The sequence below is a fragment of the Balaenoptera borealis genome (assembly GCF_965194805.1).
Source record: "Balaenoptera borealis genome assembly, chromosome: 1".
NCBI classification, from domain to species: Eukaryota; Metazoa; Chordata; class Mammalia; order Artiodactyla; family Balaenopteridae; genus Balaenoptera; species Balaenoptera borealis.
In genome coordinates this window covers 123,356,207-123,375,243 of record NC_138860.1, presented here as the reverse complement: position 1 = coordinate 123,375,243, position 19,037 = coordinate 123,356,207, and the positions used below count along the sequence as shown (strand labels likewise).

The 19,037-nt window shown below is 37.0% G+C and overlaps 1 long non-coding RNA gene across 1 annotated transcript in view; it reads left to right on the top strand.

Annotated features, from left to right (window-relative positions):
* The window catches only part of LOC309611552, a 36,086-nt gene that overhangs the window by 3,202 nt on the left and 13,847 nt on the right, over positions 1-19,037 (top strand). The window lies entirely within an intron of this gene.

Genomic DNA, 19,037 nt, shown 5'->3' with positions numbered 1-19,037 from the left:
AACAGAGGACAGGATTCAATAGGTGGCACTCTTCCCTCTGAGTCAGTGGTGAATGAATTCAGAGTGTGATTTTGGAGGATATTATTTTGCTTGAAAGAAACGTTTTGGAAGTTCATAAGTGGTTCTGGCACTGTTAAACAGCTGCTGAGTCTAATCGCAGACTCCGGCTGTATTTTGGTGATGCGAAAAGCTCAAGAAAACAGGTTTTGTGTCTTTAAGAAAGAGGCTTATGTAAGGCATTATCGTCATTTGTATACAAGACATTTTAAAATTCAGTTTCACTCTCCTCACCATTTCAAAGGAAAATCTTTTGTCATTCCTACTTGACTCAAAGGGTCTAGGAGGAAGTTTGATCATCTTCCATTTCCCATCTGGTTATTCATAAGGCACCTGCATCTCTTGTGATTTCTCCTAGACTACACAATGCTACCAACTGACAACAAACATTTTATAAAGGAAGACCACCTTTCATAAAAGGCACCTGAACATTAGAAGCATGCCAGCCAAAGGCATGGGATATAGCTTTCTATCCTTATTTCAACTGTACCAACAGTAGAAATTATAGTTGTCTTAAGCAGAAAACACAAGATGGATACTTTTTATATATAGTCCAACCCACATTTGTCTTTGCTTATATGCTGCAATTAGAAGGCTATTACAAACAAATTTGTAGTATCATGGAAGAATTTTTAATGACTTGCTGATTTCAGTTATTGCCAGATACCTTCATCTACCCGTCATATTTCTAATTAAGAGACACCAGTGTGTGTGTTTATATAATCTCTTTGTTAAAATTACACAAAGGTGGCCTCAGTAGTTAGGGGCTAGTCCATTAATTAAACAGACAAAACTATTAAAGAGGTTAAACAGATTATTACAAAAGGAGCAGGATATAGACACACCCAGTTTAACAATAGTGGGGAAGGAGGTGTCCCTAACAAAGATAGAAGGGGAAAGGGAAATACTACCGCTGCTCTTAATGATGGTCTATAAACAATAGAGTACATGTTTATTAAGCCTATGACAGCTTGCTTCAACAAAGAGAGAATTAGATGTAAGTGCTAATGCCTTTTGCTCACAAATACTCCCAATGAGTATAACCCAACTCAGAGCATCTGACTTTGGTAGGTAACCATCTGTGATTAAAAGGAAAATGCTTCCTTCTGGGCTTGCGCTGAAATAGCAACGGAAGCAGCTTTCCTGCCACTAGTCCTTGACCTTCACCTTCAAGTACGTATTTACCTGTTAAATTATGTGGTCTCCATGCAGACTCATGAGAGAGGTTTATGAAAGAAAAATATAGTCCCTGATACACTACTGATCATCCACAAAATATGACACAACATGTTTATAGATCTAGATTTGCCCTTATCCCTTTGTAATATAATTAGGCCATTTCTCTCAATATTTTGAATTATCAGTTTCTATGGTCAGGGACCATACCTTATTTACCTATATTTAACTATACCTATACCTATATTTATTTTAACTATACCATACCTATATTTAACTGTAAACAGAGTGGGCAATCAATAAATATTTGCCAAATGAGTGAGTACATGCATAAACATGTAAAAATGAGTTTCTCGTTGTTCTCGTTGCTAAAATGGAAGTAATCTTACCTTCAGCAAATATGTAAGGGTAAGAACATTCATATTCTTGATTTTAAGTGTTATAATTTTATCTCTAAATACAGAACTGTAATGTGCTTAACCTAAACAATCGTTCTACTTAAAAATATCAAAAGTTTAAAAAAGTAATGGCTAACAAATTCATCTCTCTCTCTTATATTAGGGACTTGCTAAAGAGTTTATGATTATCTTTAAGCTTGCCCCTTTCTTGTTACCTTCTCTGTAACTTAAATTATTTATCTTCTATGTTCCAAGTATTATATACATATAGTAGATAAAATAATGTTTCCTTTGAAAAGTCGTAATTGTGATCTCCTATTCTAACATGTATATTTTGTATCCAAATGATATTTGTCTCTGTTATGGATGAAATTCCATTTATCCATTCATTTAATATACATTGGATGAAAGCTACCACGTAGAAGATAATCTGCAAACCCAAGAAGGCAACAGAAAATATTTAACTTCTCTTTATTCCATGTGTTAATCTCACCTCACTGGTTTACTCTGATTTGGCCAGTAATTCTAAGTCATCATATAGGCTAAAGATTTGCCTTTAAGAGAGTAATTCTGAAAGTTGTCCACACTAAAGATGCATCTGTGACTATGTATGTAGTAAAACAGGTTCTGAATTTCATTTCCCTGGATTCAGGCTCAGTAGATCTGGCAGAGAGCCCAGGAATCAGCAGCATTTCTAACAAGCTTCACAGGTAATTCTCAGGGAAGTGGTTCTCAGAACATGCACTAAGGATCACTGCCTTAAGATTAAAGAGATTTTTCTTTTCATGCCATGCTTTATTCTAGGTATAACAAACATCTTCTTTTATTTCCTTATTTTTTTTTTCTTATAAAATACAATTTAAATTGTCCTGAATTGCATTTTATCATTACATGTTGTGCATTACATGTTGTGACCATGACGAGTATTGTAGGATTTTTTTTTTTTTTGTCCCTCTAAAAGGTGTAGGGATAAATGAGGAGTGTTAAATGTGATTTTTTAAAAACCCACATTTTGATGATAAGAAAAAAATTCTTTAATTGCCACTATTTGATTCTAAAATGGTAATTCATTAAGATGAAAGTCATGGATTTTTAGTCATTAACTTTGACTATTATTTTACAAAATAATTCAGAAGTTTCCACTTGGTGCTTTTCTTTAATGTTTTTTTTTTTTTTTTCTAGTTTTCCCTTAAAATATTCCATTAGGTCCCAGTACGACTTTTTCCTGTGACTTAGAATCGTGTAAGAGAAGTGAAGCTATTTTCCTTCCTATATCAATAATACCTTACTTCAACCTCTTTGATTATTTTTCTCTACAAGACCTTTAGTATTATGGCATCACGCCATGGGATGTGAACAGTGACATTATTTAAGGTCACAGGGTAGATAGAAAAACTGTGACTAGCCTCTACTTGTTGCGTTAGAGTCTACCATTCTCTCACAGAAATGTTGGCTTGTTATTTCATAATTTGAGTTACAGACATGTTTTTCTTACTTCTAAGGTTGATAGGTCATTTCTTTAAAAAGATTTGATAAATTTTTAACCTTTTCTAATTTGAATATTGTCATTGCGTGATCTGGTGATTTTTTTTTTTTTTAAGATAAGTCAATGGTCCCCAAGCTACATTAGGAAATTTCCATTGATATTAACCCTAACAGCCACCTCGAGTCAAATGTGGCATTACTTAGAGACTTTCTTTGTATGACAATATCACATTTACTTTTATTTTTCCCCTTTAAAAAGTATTTTAAGAAGCTCACTTGGAAACAGCTCATAATAATAGACAATTGTGGAATGTTTAGTTTCATTGAGTGCTCTAACCACATTCATATAATATGAATAATCTAGCTCACTGAACACTGAAATCTATTCTGGCTATTTGTGAAAATGTAGTGTCCAACAAGAGCTAACCAAGAAATATGCCAAGGCTAATCAAAAGAGAATGAACCAGAATACCTCCCCCTCTAAAAACAAACTAAAAAAGAATAGATTTTTACTTTAAAAGTTTAAAAGGCTAAATAAATTTGAAACACCATTTTAAAATACATACTTCCACATGATAGTATGCCCTGGGTCCTGGAAACAATTATAATAAAATGTTGTGGAGAAAGCCCCCCACTGTTTCTGTGGTGGCATTTCTGCCGTGGTTCAAATTAGAACTCTCATAAATCTTGGAATTGAGCAAATAGGGAAATAAAAATCTTGTAAAATACCTGTCTGTATTCAGGCTGAAAGGATGAATTTAGGTAGTATTCCAAATCAAACTTTCTAACTTGTTGAGGTTGATACATTTACACTTGCTTTCCAATTTGTGGCAACTTATCTAAACAGTGCCAAGTGAAAATAAAATGTACACTTTGATCATTCCTTTTTAAATGAAATCATGATAATTTTGGCCCAATTCCCTACATTAATGTATCCATTTCTTCACATGGAATCTGTTAAATGCTACAAATAAATGAACAACTGAAAGGTTTTCTCCACAAATAATGATGAGTCTGAGAATCCAGGAATCCTATGCACCGCACCAGTAGCAGATCAGACAGTGGAACTCACCTCAAAAGAGGGCAAAGGAACTTTCTATCAACAACTTTACAATGATGGTAAAGTGTAAGGTAAAAGCACTTTTATACTCTTGACTGTTTCCTTTTCAGCAAAGCCTTTTCCTCATACAGAAAATCTCTTTTATCTTTTTAAATGGCATAATTGCATAATTATAAATGTTATGCAAATTCTGTATTTACTTGCTGAATGACAAACCCAAAATTATAAGCATCATCAAACTTTGGAAAATGCATAAATATCTCTAGGACAGTATTTTCAAATAATGCATAGAGGTAAATACAAATGCTCTTGAACCATGGGCAAAGCTTAAAAAATAAATAAATAAATAAATAAATAACAACTTTAAATAGGAAAATCTCTAGAGGAAAGACCTGACTCTCACTTATGAGCAAAAAATTCTTCAGTGAGGTAGAAGGGACCCATACAGCAGTCTGAGTCCAACAAATTCCATCAGAGGGGACACCATTGAAGTATGTTTCTCACAGTGAAAACATCTCACAGTGAAGGTCTAACTGCCTTCACTATCTTTTACGAATATTGTTGGAAAAGAAAAATATTCTTTGTCTACTGAAAGCAGTCAAGGGATTAGATACAGTTATAACTAGACAACAGTTGTCTGGTGAGCCTGTAATTGTAATGAAAGTTTATAATCCTCTTCCTTCCTTGTAAATCCTAATTTACAGATGTTTGAATTTTACCCAAACAAGGGGGGGGAAAAAAAACAGAAAAGAGAAGCCACCTAGCCTATAATCTGCTTTTTCAATTGCTTACCAATAATGCCAAAGTGAAAACATTATTAAATTAAACAATGCTTTGGAGAGAAAAAATGTATTTAAACCATTCTATTTGATAATATTAATACCATAATTCTCATCAGCATGTTGGATATCATCCTTCTTCCAAAAGACTTCAATCCCATTAGATGTCTATCTCTTATGCTTTAGTTTCTGGAAAGACTTTTTTTTAAGGTACTTTATCTATCTATCATCTTTCTATCTAACAATCCATCCACCTATCTAAATATCTATATCTCTACCTACCTAGATATTTTCTAAAATCAGGGAGAGGAGGCCTTTTCAGATGCCTTACCGAAAAGCTTCCACACTAATAAAAGCAAATTGAAATTATAAGAAAATGAGTTTATCTTCCAAGTTTGAAACCAGGGACACACCTACCCTTATAACTGATTTCAGCTCAGCATGATTTTTCATATGCTTTCTGAGTTTTCTCAGTGCTGTTTTGGTAATGAGATAAAGTGCGTTGTTTTGTCTTCCAATGCAGCAGAGTGATGTTAACCCAAGGAGTTTTGATTTGAAAATCTTTATCTGGCATAATTATACATTCTGTCCAGGTCTCCACTGATGGGAAGTAAACTGTTTCTCTCCTTCAGTTGTCGTGGTTAAGGGAAAGGACAGACGGGTCCAGTATCTAAAACTACAAAAAAGCTCTCCTAGGTCATTGGTGGGAAGTTCAATACTATTGCATCACTAATAGCAGCTGCTTCTGTTTGAACTCAGGGTTATGAAAGATGAACTACATTAAATGGTAAATCATTAAGTATCAGCTGAGTCAAAACACGATGGTACGTTTCCCTGCTTAAATCACCCATGTCTGTATTCTCACATGCAAAGAGTTGCTCTTTCCAATCACACAGTGAAACCCTGACAGAAGATCTGAAGCTGAAACCACACCAAAAACCTCAAATAACATCTTTTGGGTTTTCAGTTGGTGAGTAAATGATCATCAGCAAATATTCAGTGGTGGAACTAAAGCACAACATTGCATTTAACCCAGCTATAAAATATTTAAGAATGTGTAATCCCTTTAGAGCCTCATTTTTCCTCCTATTATGTGTTTATTCTTCAGGAAAAGAAAAACAGCTGTTTAAATTATGTCCACCTAATACCTTAGATTTATTGCAAAGACTACAATTTGCTGGTTTCCTTTTACTATTGATTCTCCTCTTACTTATGGGGATGTGAACATCACAACTAGAGATAAAGCTCATACTGGTTCAAATCTAAAATTGTACAATAATGGATACCATAAAATAAGGCTTCAGAACTGTTCAAAAAATTAGACTCTTCTTATCTATTTGAAGTAGGCAGCAGAAGAATCTCAAATAGCAATTTTAACTATAATATCCCACTCCCATCATGGCTTAGATTCATAGTAATATATTCACAACTGTCAGCAGTTACTATAAGACAATGGTCTTTCTTTGTCTTCATTGCTGCATGTGCTTTCATGATGCTTTGCTCCACTGTGGGTTTGTCTTGTCCACATAGGTATTTGAGCTGTCATTCCAGTGTCATACTAGAAGCCAGTATTGTGGCAAGATACTGGAGGTAACCATAGAGCATCTCAACTAACATATTTTTCCCCTCCCCTGATTATATAGTACTGGAATAAAAGACAAATGAAAATCTAGGATTCACTTTTAGGTATACAATTAGTCATCTATCTTTGGTGTAAGACAACAGAGGTTGCTACTTTCAAAATCTGGCAAGAAAACATAAAGTTTAATTGCATAGAATATGTTCTACCAATCATTTTTATGGTACGCTTATTTTGAAAATGTGTCCTGTCAGGTCATTCCCACACTTGTCTCAACTGGGAACATATTACCTTCTACAGACAATAGAAAGAGGGTCTCTAAAATTTACTTAGTACAGTAATCTTACTTACAGACTTATTTCACTCAACAGATGAAAGGAAGAACTATATTTTAATTTCTATTGAAAGATGTCATGAAATTGTCTTTATATCAATCAGAAAACAAATTAAATTTTGAGGGAAAAATTGCCAATACTCAACTTATAAAAATATCTGGGCATTCCCTGGTGACCTAGTGGTTAAGACTCGACGCTTTCACTGCGGTGGCCAGAGTTTAGTCCCTGGTTGGGGAGCTAAGATCCCGCAAGTAGTGTGATGTGGCGAAAAAAAAAAGCCTGAATCCTTCAGAAGAACACACATTTTTATACACATCAAACTTTTTTATAGGAACTGTATTAAAAGCTATATAGATACATTTTATTATAAAAATAGATCTATTTTTTCATTGCTTTATTAATTAGCACTTACATCTAGTAGGAATATCATGGAATATCTTAGGTGCACAAAATTGTATTTTGTTTAGGGAAGAAACAAGTATACTCTTGTAAGAAATTATAAGGACCTGAAAGACCGTCTTATTGCAGGACCTTATGCAAATTATTTATCAGCTCTGTGCCACAATTTTCTCATTAGTATAATGGGAATAATAACGCCGATCTCACGTATGTGTGAGGATAAAATAAAAGATGTAAAATACTTATGATAGTACCTGGCATATATTAAATTTTTAGAATAAGTGAAGTGTTGTTTTTGTTGCAAAACACACACAATGTGTTTCAAAGCTATACTATGTAGTTTATCATGTTTCCTACAACCTCTGCCCTTGTTCCCTGACCTGCTATGCATTTACTAAAAAGATTTCTTTTTACAGCTTTTCATTCCACGTGTTTTATCCACTAGAAATCTTTCTGAGACCAACCAGTAAGACCAACTTGCAAATATATTAACAGAAAACATATATAGCATGTGGTTCCCTCTTCTGGGTCATGAATAGACAAACAGAAAATGTCAGAGTGTCATGTTTGAGAAGAAATATAAATCTTTGTGAACTGCTGGACATGATTTTGTAACACAAAAAGAAAAGACAACAATTTTGACAAAATTAAACTTAATGCTGTAGGACATGGTTATCCCCATGTTGGCTGCTTTTAAGATTTTATAGGCCTATACTCATATTCAGGTCAAACTAAAGATAGACAGATATTATTTAGCAGCATTGGAAGGGGGATTGAGCTGGCACGCAGGTACGCTCAGAATACTCTCTAGAACACAGAAGCAGAACATATGCCTATTATTCAACACTGTCTTGTCATCGTGTTAAAATATATACATCCAGATAGCTCAGAATGTTCACTGGGCAGAAATAAGACTCTAGAACCTGAAAGGGTTTGTATAAACTTGAGAGGAAGAAACATGTCAGTCATACAGAATCAGTAACTCAGATTCTGAATACTGAAAGATCCAGCACAATTACAAGCATTGTGCGGCACATAGTTCTGTATCTTTGTCGATCAACTTCCTCTTATTTTCTTATTCTCATAATAATGTTATACACTCATATGTATTGTATAAATAATAAAGATAGAAGCTTAAGTGCTTCATGTTAAAATGCTACCTAAAACGTAAAGAGAAACCACTTAATTAATTCTTTTTTTTTTTTTTCTTTTTTTTTTTTTTTATAGCTACTTTATTTATTTATTTTATTTTATTTTTGGCTGTGTTGGGTCTTCGGTTCATGCGAGGGCTTTCTCTAGTTGAGGCAAGTGGGGGCCACTCTTCATCGCGGTGCAGGGACCGCTCTTCATCGCGGTGCGCGGGCCTTTCACTATCGCGGCCCCTCCCGTCGCGGGGCACAGGCTCCAGACGCGCAGGCTCAGTAGTTGTGGCTCACGGGCCCAGCTGCTCCGTGGCATGTGGGATCTTCCCAGACCAGGGCTCGAACCCGTGTCCCCTGCATTAGCAGGCAGATTCTCAACCACTGCGCCACCAGGGAAGCCCGCTCTTAATTAATTCTTAAACCACTTAGATTAATTGCATCTGCGACTATGTCATTCAACAAGTCATGTCATTACTGAAGCCAAGGTTAAATTGCTCTTTTTCAAAAAAATATAAAGCCAATATTTAAAGAGCTTTACAAAAATGAAAGAACTGATTGATCTTGCCTCACTCTCCTCCTGAAGAAAGAGATCTATCTATCTACCAATGTTTCAGGCTCTCTTCATAGCCCTTCTTAATTGGAATAGCTAAAAAGTTTCCAGGGACAATACATTTTATATTATATTGCACATTTCATATCATAAGGACATTTCAATTTCTCTTCATTCTGGGGGCAAGATGAATTTTGTCACTGAACATTCCAGACCCATGTTGCTTCAAAAGAGTCAGTTGCACACCAGCAGTTAAGGAAGTCCCGCGCTCGGGTGTCAGAGAGCATCCAAAAAAGGATGAAGCATCACCTCGCAACTGCCATCTGTTGAGTGTTTTCCTGACAGCTGTATCTCTTGACCATCACAAGTGTACAAATCACAAGAGGCACAAAGGAAGTGTGCAGCCATCAGACACGGAGGAAAATTCCATGTTTGTCTGTGAAACAACGTTGCTTTTAATTGCACCATAATGATTTTCTAACAGACACAATGGTATGTAGTGTAGTCTTAGAGCTGATTTAAAGCACACAATAAACCACAGTGCAGCTGAAAAACCAATTGAGATTTCTCAGTGCCAGGAAGGTTTTTGTCCTAACATGAATACTTACGAGCATTTTCACCAGCTACTCTGTCCACAATCCACTTTTACCAAAAATAACTGCCTCTATCACTGTGCTGGGACCGTTTTGAAAAGTGAATGTTTTTATTTCAAATATCAATGTAGTTAAGCTTGGGTTTTATTTTTAATCTTTATGATGTACAATCTAAAATAAGACAAGTTTATCGGCTGGGTGATGGCCCCAAAATCTCACTTCCCTGATTTTTTTAAAACCACTTAACATATTTATTCTTCCCCTTCAGTGTAACAGTCTGCACGACGGCTGTCAGTCTGTTATTTCTTACGAAACATTCTCTGACATAGCAGTTGAGACAGTATTGAGATGGTAGAACTGGCTGGTCAGAAATTGAAATCCTTAGTTTCTTAATGGGGGCAATAAATAGAAACTACGCTAGAAGCTACCATTAATTGAGGACCCACCGTGGGGTGGTTCTCCTCTCCAAGCCTCACAGGCTTGGACTTGAAAGATTCCAGTCAAAACGTCACTTTGTGTGAAAGTCTAATACTCTGTTTCTGGGAATTCAGTTGTCAAAGTATGATGGATTAATCAGCAGAGGCTTTCTAGATTCCCCCAGCTCCATTCCATTCTGTAGCATAAAAGAATGACAGAGGGAGAGAGAAAGATAGAAAGAGAAAATGAAGGGAACTTCAAGTGATCTACATTTTTACAGTTTCCATTAATCTCTTCATCATTATAATAACCAATATACATGGACCCTACCATATATGTACATCACACAAACACACCCAAGTACTCTAAACTGTCATTTTCTTCACCAATAGCCAGATCTCACTTATTTGTATACCGTCTTATTACTACCTGTTACTCCTACTCAGAAGTGTTGCAGCTAGAGCAGATATCGGACCCAAATTAAAAAACAAAAAAGAAAAGTCTGTGCAAACTTGCATTAGGTACATTTGGGCTCATTCTCCACTTTTTAAGAGGAAAAAAATCTGTGCCAAAATGAGCACCACATGCCTCTAAGTAAGAGATATTTTTCAGAAAAAAATCTGAACCACCAACCCAGGACCACAAATGGCACAAAAATTTGGAACATACACTTTTGAAACCTACTATCTATATTTGTGAACTATCCATAATGCATTTCAAAACCAGCTGTAAGATCTGTCTGCGAACCTAACTTCTCGGTTCCACTACTTTGCAGTGAATAATTGTGAGAGATTATAGTTAATTGTGCTTTCACCTGAAGGCTGCTCCTTCTTTACTTTCTTTCTTTTTTTTTTTAAATCCAATAGGAATTTGCACTCTTAGAGTAGGTAAACATTCTCTTGTTGTTTTAAAAAAAAATGCATGCACAATTTAAGAGGTACTAAGGAGCCATGCCTAATCTACATAACACAGTAATTTTAGGAGGGAGGAAGAGGGTACAAATGCAGCCTAAGTCTGTGTTATTAGAAATATTCCTTATTCTTAAATCAGTACGTAGTCTGGCCAGACCTCCGCCTGTTATCAGTTTGTTGCCAGTCCTAAGAAACGGAACTCTCACTCCTGCTATTCAAAATCGGACGCAGTAAAGAATGCCTGCACCAAATGTCTTCTTCCTTCGGTTGTGCCCTGATGTATGCCTGAGGGATTCTTCAGTCTCTTTCTTTTTTTTTTTTTTTTTTAATTAATTAATTAATTTATTTATTTTTGGCTGCGTTGGGTCTTTGTTGCTGCACACAGGCTTTCTCTAGTTGTGGCGAGTGGGGGCTACTCTTCGTTGCGGTGTGCAGGCTTCTCACTGTGGTGGCTTCTCTTGTTGCGGAGCACGGGCCTAGGTGTGTGGGCTTCAGTAGTTGTAGCACGCGGGCTCAGTAGTTGTGGCTCGCGGGCTTAGTTGCTCCGCGGCATATGGGATCCTCCGGGACCAGGGCTCGAACCTGCATCCCCTGCATTAGCAGGTGGGTTCCTAACCACTGCGCCACCAGGGAAGCCCCAGTCTCTTTCTTAAAACAATGGTTTCCATATACCAAACAGCGCAGGCACTGTGAACTTTTTTCCTTGTCCACAATAAAATGAGAAAAATAAGGACTATGCAATTACACACAAATACAAATGGAGCAAACCTGTACTGAGTACCTCACATGTACCAGGCAATGTTTGGGTTAGTGGAGAAAAAGAAGTGAACAAAGGATATGAAACCCATGACCTCATAGATTTTATATTTTAATGGGGGAGATAAATAACAAGCAAACAAATAATATATAGTCAGGTAGGGCTTCCCTGGTGGCACAGTGGTTGAGGATCCACCTGCCAATGCAGGGGACATGGGTTCGAGCCCTGGTCCGGGAAGATCCCACATGCTGTGGAGTAACTAAGGCCGTGCACCACAACTACTGAGCCTGCGCTCTAGAGCCCGCGAGCCACAACTACTGAAGCCCGTGTGCCACAACTACTGAAGCCTGCGCGCCTAGAGCCTGTGCTCTGCAACAAGAGAAGCCACTACAATGAGAAGCCTGTGCCCCACAACAAAGAGTAGCCCCCGCTCACTGCAACTAGAGAAAGCCCGCGTGCTGCAGCGAAGACCCAATGCAGCCAAAAATTAAATAAATGAATAAATAAATAAACTTAAAAAAATATATATATATATATATATATATAGTCAGGTAGTAAGGAGTACTGGACAGAAATTACAGCCCAGTAAGGAATTGGAGAGGAATGGGAATGGAGAGGAATGCAAGTGGGAAAAGAGAGGGTTTGCCGGCATGGGGTCTAGGAAAGGGGCTTTCAACCCTGTGGTTAGAGAAACCCTGCGCCTCGTGGTTGGATCTGAGTGGAGAGCTCTGCCAGTGTCCCAGGGAATAGACTTCCAATCAGAGGAACGGTTGGTGTGAAGGCAGTATGGTGGGAAGGGGTTTGGCCTGTTTCAGGAACTGACTGTTTCTGAAGGCCTTTGTGGCATGTCGGTGTACAAGTAGCCAGTTCTTCATTCTTGAAAAGCCTGTCTTGTATTCTAAGATTATGGCTTTCCTCCTTCCTCCTACCCCCTACTGATGTTAACATGATATCAGATTTCAATGTTAGTTGGGATTTTTTTTTTAATAGCGTAACTTGGCAATATAAGACGTTGGCCCCCTTATGTTGTTCTCTTTTTTTTTCCCCCCGAACTAATTCATGAAATATAAAGCAGTTCAGCCCTGGCTTAAGAGGATATGTGCTGAAAGTGCCAACCCCGCTGTGTCTGTGGAGAACCCCATCTTAACCCGCTTCTAAGCATTTGTTTGATTTGTTTTAGTTAGTTTTGGTACTTACTGCTTATTTCCCAGGTTTATTCGGAAAGGAAAAGAAACACTGTGCTCCAAAAGTCCACATTTTATATGTTTGGTTGATTTTATTTTGTTTTAACATGAAAAAGCGGTAGTAAAATTTGTCCCTGATTCTTCAATAAAACAGCATTCCCCGCAGAACAGGTACGGGAAGTTGGGCCCTCCCAAGATCTTTTATAGTCTGACATCAAAATTAAATTGGGATGTTGAGAACAATCTGGTCCTCTCCCCCTTCTCGATATCGTGTTTGTTATGTGTTTCTGTTTTGGGGAAAAGGTAGGGAGTCTGGAGCTGCCTTTTTTTTTTTTTCTTTAAGGGAAAAAGAGAAAACCAGATATTTTCAAGGGAATTGACTAGTAGTGGCCAGTATAACAAAGAAACCCCACTAAGCCTAACCACAACCTGACAGAATGAAAAGTGATTCCAGAGCTGCCACTCACCACAAATCCCCATGAAACATGCCAGGAAACCAGCTGAAAGCAGTAGAGAGGCTGCTTCTCAAGGGCCACAAATGTGGCCCCCAGAGAGTCTTCTGGTCCTATTCAAATTCAAAGTTGCAAAGTCGGGGAGGGCTGGAAACTGGAGACCAAGAATTAGCAGGCTTGTGATCACTTTAAGGGTTATGATGGAACTGATTTAAAATGCAAAACCGCATCCCATGGTAAACACAGAGGCAAAGTGGAAGCCGAGAAGAAATGGGATTTCATTTGGTGATTTTCAATTTTAGGAATGAAATAGGGATGGGAAGAAAAACACTATTTTACCAGAACTGAGATTGCCCGTTCTTTTGTTTTGTTTTTTTTTTTTAGGATAAGTGAATGTGGACTGATATACTACTTCTTCGGGTTTCAGTGCTAATAAGGCATACTTCCCACAGAATCTGACAGAAAGGATGAATACCTTGCCGTGCTAATGGTTAATTTGTAGTGGCATGTGTATTTCTTGAATGTCCATGAAGTTTTCTAATTCATCAGCACACAATTGGGCTTTTTTCCTCCCTTAACACAGAATGAAATGCCGAGAGGGCAAGAGGTTCAGGACTGTTGTATTGTTCCCTCAGCCAGTGTATTTACTACCCAAAAGTTATTGCTAATTTTTTTTCTACCTCAGGAACAAAATTGGTCTTCAGCAAATAATTTAATACTGACCACACTCGAAGATGTTTATTACTGTTGAATCTGTCACAGATTGCATAAAGCCACAGAGATGCTAATCTAGCTCATGTATTTGAAACTCCTCTGGGAAACATATATTTGGGCTTACTACTGAGTGAACATGACTGTTAGGATTATAGAGACCATACACGGTGAAGAAGAGCAGCATCGCTTTTCTGACGGGAAAGTAAACAATAGGGTGATTGTCGGCTTACACACTGGCTTACAGCCGCCCTACTGCTGACGAGCTGTATGTAAAAATCAAGATCAGCAAGCAGTCTTGATGTTTTCTTCTTGGAGTTGGATGTTGTCAAGGATTCAGATGAGCCACCCCAGTGAGTATGCAGGAAACAAAACAGGATATTCTTGTTTGAGGACTGCTTTCTGTAATTATGTTGATTTTTTATGCAGCACTTGAACTTCTAAAAACTCAAGGATGCATAAGAAGTACTCCAGAGGAGAATAAATGATTGGGATTTTGTCTTAAGTGAAATGTTAGCATGTGTTCTTAACAAAATTAACTTGTTTGTATTTGTGAGTGGGTCTATGAATCAAGTATACTTAGACCGTGACTGTTTTGTCTCCTTACCTCACCCTCCCACCCCCATTTTCAAACAGGAAGTCAAGTTGTCTTTGGAACATCATATTTCCTGCTTGGAAAAGGCACTGGATTGTGTCATAGTCTGACAGGAAAGTTTCAAGAGTACCAGGAGTTTCCCCTGGAACACTTGAGGGGGGGGGGAAATTTGCAGCAACATCTATAAAGTTCTTTCCTTTGAGCTATTAAGAGCTGTTCTATTGTTGTGTATACAAAGTCTTCAGAATGGAAACAGCTAAACTAAACTGTAAATACCCTAAGGAAAAACGTCTTTGGAAACTTGTACTGTGGACTTGCTTGGCACATTGTACTTTTATCTGTCCTTCCTTGCTGAGGAAGGAACGACTAGCTGGTTAATGCTATCATGCTACAGACATCCGCTTATTCCTTTCCCATCCAAATATCAGTTCTGTGTATTAGACAAGGGATGTGACATATTTGTACGCCAAGAAATTTGATTTGGTGACCATTATTTGCCCTTTAATTTAACCAAATTACCTCATGCTCCTTTTCTTTAATCAAAGTACCATGCAATTTCTTATTTTTACTTGAATAATTCTCATAATTTTACAGCACAATGAAAGGATTATAGATTAGCACGAGGTCAATCTTCTCCATATCCTCCTTATATTTTCCTAAGATTCCAATCCACAAAAGGTCATAGACAACATAATACTTCTGGGGCAAAGGACACCACAAGATTCCTTTGCACAAGCACACCAGCTGGGCAATCATATCCCAATGGCAGTATGCCCTGAGTTTTAACCACTGTGGTTCAGTGGAGAAAATGAAATGTCAACTAATAGGCAACTACCAAATTTCATCAGGGGTACCCTGGGAATGCAGATCTCAGTCTAAGGGTAGGGCTGTGAAGGGCAGAATTTTAAATGGTGCTTGGGGGTCAGTCTGCCTGGGTTTGAATTCAGATTCTACTATTTGGCCAGAAAATTGCTTAACACTTCTTTCCCTTGGTTACTCTTCTATAAAAGAAAGATTATAATTGTTCCAATTATTCATTGCTGCATAACAAAGCACCCCAAAACTCGGTAGTTCAAAACAACTATTTATTATTATATCTCACTTTTCCGTGGATGGACCAGGCTCCATTAGGTGGTTCTCACTTGGGGATTGTCATCCTGGTGCAGTCAGATAGCAACTGGAGTCATTTGAAAGATTCAGGGGCTGGCCATTCAACATGTTTCATTCCCATGCTGATCGCAGGCTGGGAGCTCTCATGGGTCTCAATTGACACCTGACCTCTCCTTGCGGCTTGGGCTTTGTCACAGCATGGAAGCCTTAGTCTGACTTCTTACATGGCAGAGCAGGGCTCTGAGAGAACAAGGCAGAAGTTGCCAGTCAACTTAAAAGCTAGGCTCAGACCCAGGCTATTGTCTATTCTGCCTCATTCTATTCATCAAGCAAGTCACTAAGGCCAGCTCAGATTCAAAGGGAGAGGACTTCAAGTCCACCTCTCAATTCGGGGAATAGTTAATAATTTGCTGCCATCTCCAATCCACCACAAATACAATATCTACCAATTAATTGTGAGAATTAAATGAATTAGAGTTTTGTGAGTATTAAATGAATTAATCCACGTAGTGTGCTTAGACCAGTGTCTGACACTGTTTTCAATAAAAGTTAGTTATTATTATTTTCTAAGTCCTTATCCCATTTTATTTTTCTTCATTGCGTATATCATTATTTGACCTTACTTGTAATTATGTTTGCGTGTATGTGCTTATTTTCTCTCTCTCCCATCCAAGTATAAACTTCACAACCATAGGGACTTATGTTTTTTCAGGGCCTAGAAAAATATCTGGTATATAATGAAAGTACCATAAATATTTGTTGAGTGAAAAGTGAATGAACACCTAGTGGATATAGAACTGGAGGAAACAAACATTTAAGATGTTTGGTTGTGAAAAACGGGAGTTCACTTGGGGCTGGGGAAGGATTATGAGCAGAGTTTGACATTCTGATTTATTTTTTAAAATTAAGATCAATATCATCTTTTATCTGTAGCAGTTTTTAACTAAAACTGTCCTAGGAAGTACAAAATACACGAACAAGGACAACTTTGCCTCTAGAATAGCTGTCCACAATTGGCACAATTAGAAAACTGCATTTTTCCATCCTCAGGCCTTAGAAACTGCGAGCTGTGGCTCTAACTCCCCACTCTGCTGTTTGCTTGCTGCCTGACATGAAAAGTTTTTTAAGTTCTCTGAGTTGTAAAATCAGACAACAAGGCATACCTCATGGGATGTCTGTGAAAATTATATATAGCTGACAAAGGGTTTCAACAAAAAGACCAGGTATAATTGATAAAAAGGTACCAATCCCCCAAAATATTAATGATACAGAAACTTTATTGACATGAATTTTGTTATACTTTATATTAGAGTGGGTAGTTTTGCGATTTTTATTTTTCAAAAACACTTCTTACGTTTCAAGCACGTTAAAAATATTAAAATAATATTAAGTTCACTTTCTACTAACAACTCAACATTCAAACTGTGAGCATATTGATTCATAAATTGACCTTTCTACTCCACCAGTATTTGGCACAGGAATTGAAACAGAATATTGAATAAGTTTTAACAACCATGTTAAAAATAAATGTTTACATTTATCAAGAGAAATTGTGACATCAAAGGAAGTAAACATCATGTCCAAAGAATAACTTCCTAGAATTCAAGAGGAATTCCCCCAGCTCCAACCCCCTCCTTGAGGATATCCAAAAGTAAATTACTTAATCAACAGATGATGATTGCTGAGAGTTCAACAAATTCAAAGCAATCAGAACTTTGGGGAATTTTAAAGAAAAAAACATTTCACCTTGTTTTATAGAGCTCTTAGTATTTCAAAATAAATTTATTGACCAAGATGAATTATGATAAACATAAGAATTTACTTCCTCAAAACGGATATTTGTATGTGTAATCAATTCAAGATGGGCAATTTATAGGTACACACACATATACTACACACACATATACTTATATAAATTCATACTGGGTAAATTGGACAGAAATTTTGTCTGTTTTCTTGTTTTGGAGTTGTCAAATATTTCTTACCTTGAAAGACTGCTCCAGGACATGTGAAAGATGAAAGCTAGAGAAAAGAATGATGCAATAGAGAATCATATGTCTTTAAAAGGAAAATATTCAGCGCTAATGTATATTGCTGGCAGCTAGACAGTACAGCATATATTCTGTTCTCCAAGCAACAAAGCACCAGAATGGGCACATGGCAGACACAGCTCGGGGCTCCAGCGTGAAGGAGAATGTATTTGTGGAAGTCACAGAGTATAGCATAGTAAAATTAAATTGATTTGTCTTTGGGCTGGGGAGGACATATGAATACCAGACTCACTAACAGGTTTGATGTCAGACAGTGGCAACATTAAAGTTACATGTATTTAATGTAGCTGACAAATAATAGGTGTTTAGTAAATATTAGTGTTGTTTCCTTCTTTCTTTTGAACTGTGTTTCCTTACTTTTTTGTCCATTACCATAATGTCTGAACTCTGTTACTAAGAGTATAGCCACTTGTGCTGGGATCATCTCATGGTTCTTTGTCCTCAAGTAAACAGACCTAATCTGATTTAGCATTAACCAATGGCAGGTGATTGGCTCTGTCAAGAACCAGCATGGGGAAAGCAAAAGCCAGTTGAAATAAATATAAATTAAATTCTTCAGAGCATTTCCATCACTCCATATTTAGTTTCTTCATGATCCATATATTACAAAGATAAACATGCCAGAGCTTATCTGCTCTGTGGACCCCACTTAATATAAAAGGGGGAAACCCTTTGTGTTTCCTATCAGAATATGATTTGATCAGATTATATAAAGCTTCATATAGACAGATATTGACATTCATGTCACAGTTATTTTTATTATGCAGATGTGCTGATAAAAGTAATTTTTTTTCTCCTTTCACATCTTATCCCTTCCAAAGAATGTCTATAATTTCACTCCTTAAAATAGTAAATCCAAATGGTAAGAATTGTCCTTGAAAGGATCATAAACATTTACCTGTTACTTCCATATTTGTAGGAGTGATAACTAATGCCTATAGATTGGATCATAATTTGTTCAATTTATCCAACCAAACCAAAGCCCTTTATGGGAATTTCAATGTCCAGTTTATTATTTAACCTCATGAATGAAAATACCATGTTGCCTTACTTTAAAAAATTCATTGCAAGGGTTAAGAACAGATGAGACGGGTATCTGCAGTCTCCTGGAATCACAAATGTACAAACAAGAGAACTAATTTTTCTCGACTGTTTTTACAAAAAAAAGGAAAGCTTTTTTTCACACTAGGCAAACAGCAACTGGTTTAGTCTCATAAATTTACATACCATAAGTAGTGTCAGTATTCAGGCAGATTAGATTAACAGGCCTTGTGTTAACATCCAAGGAAAAAAAGG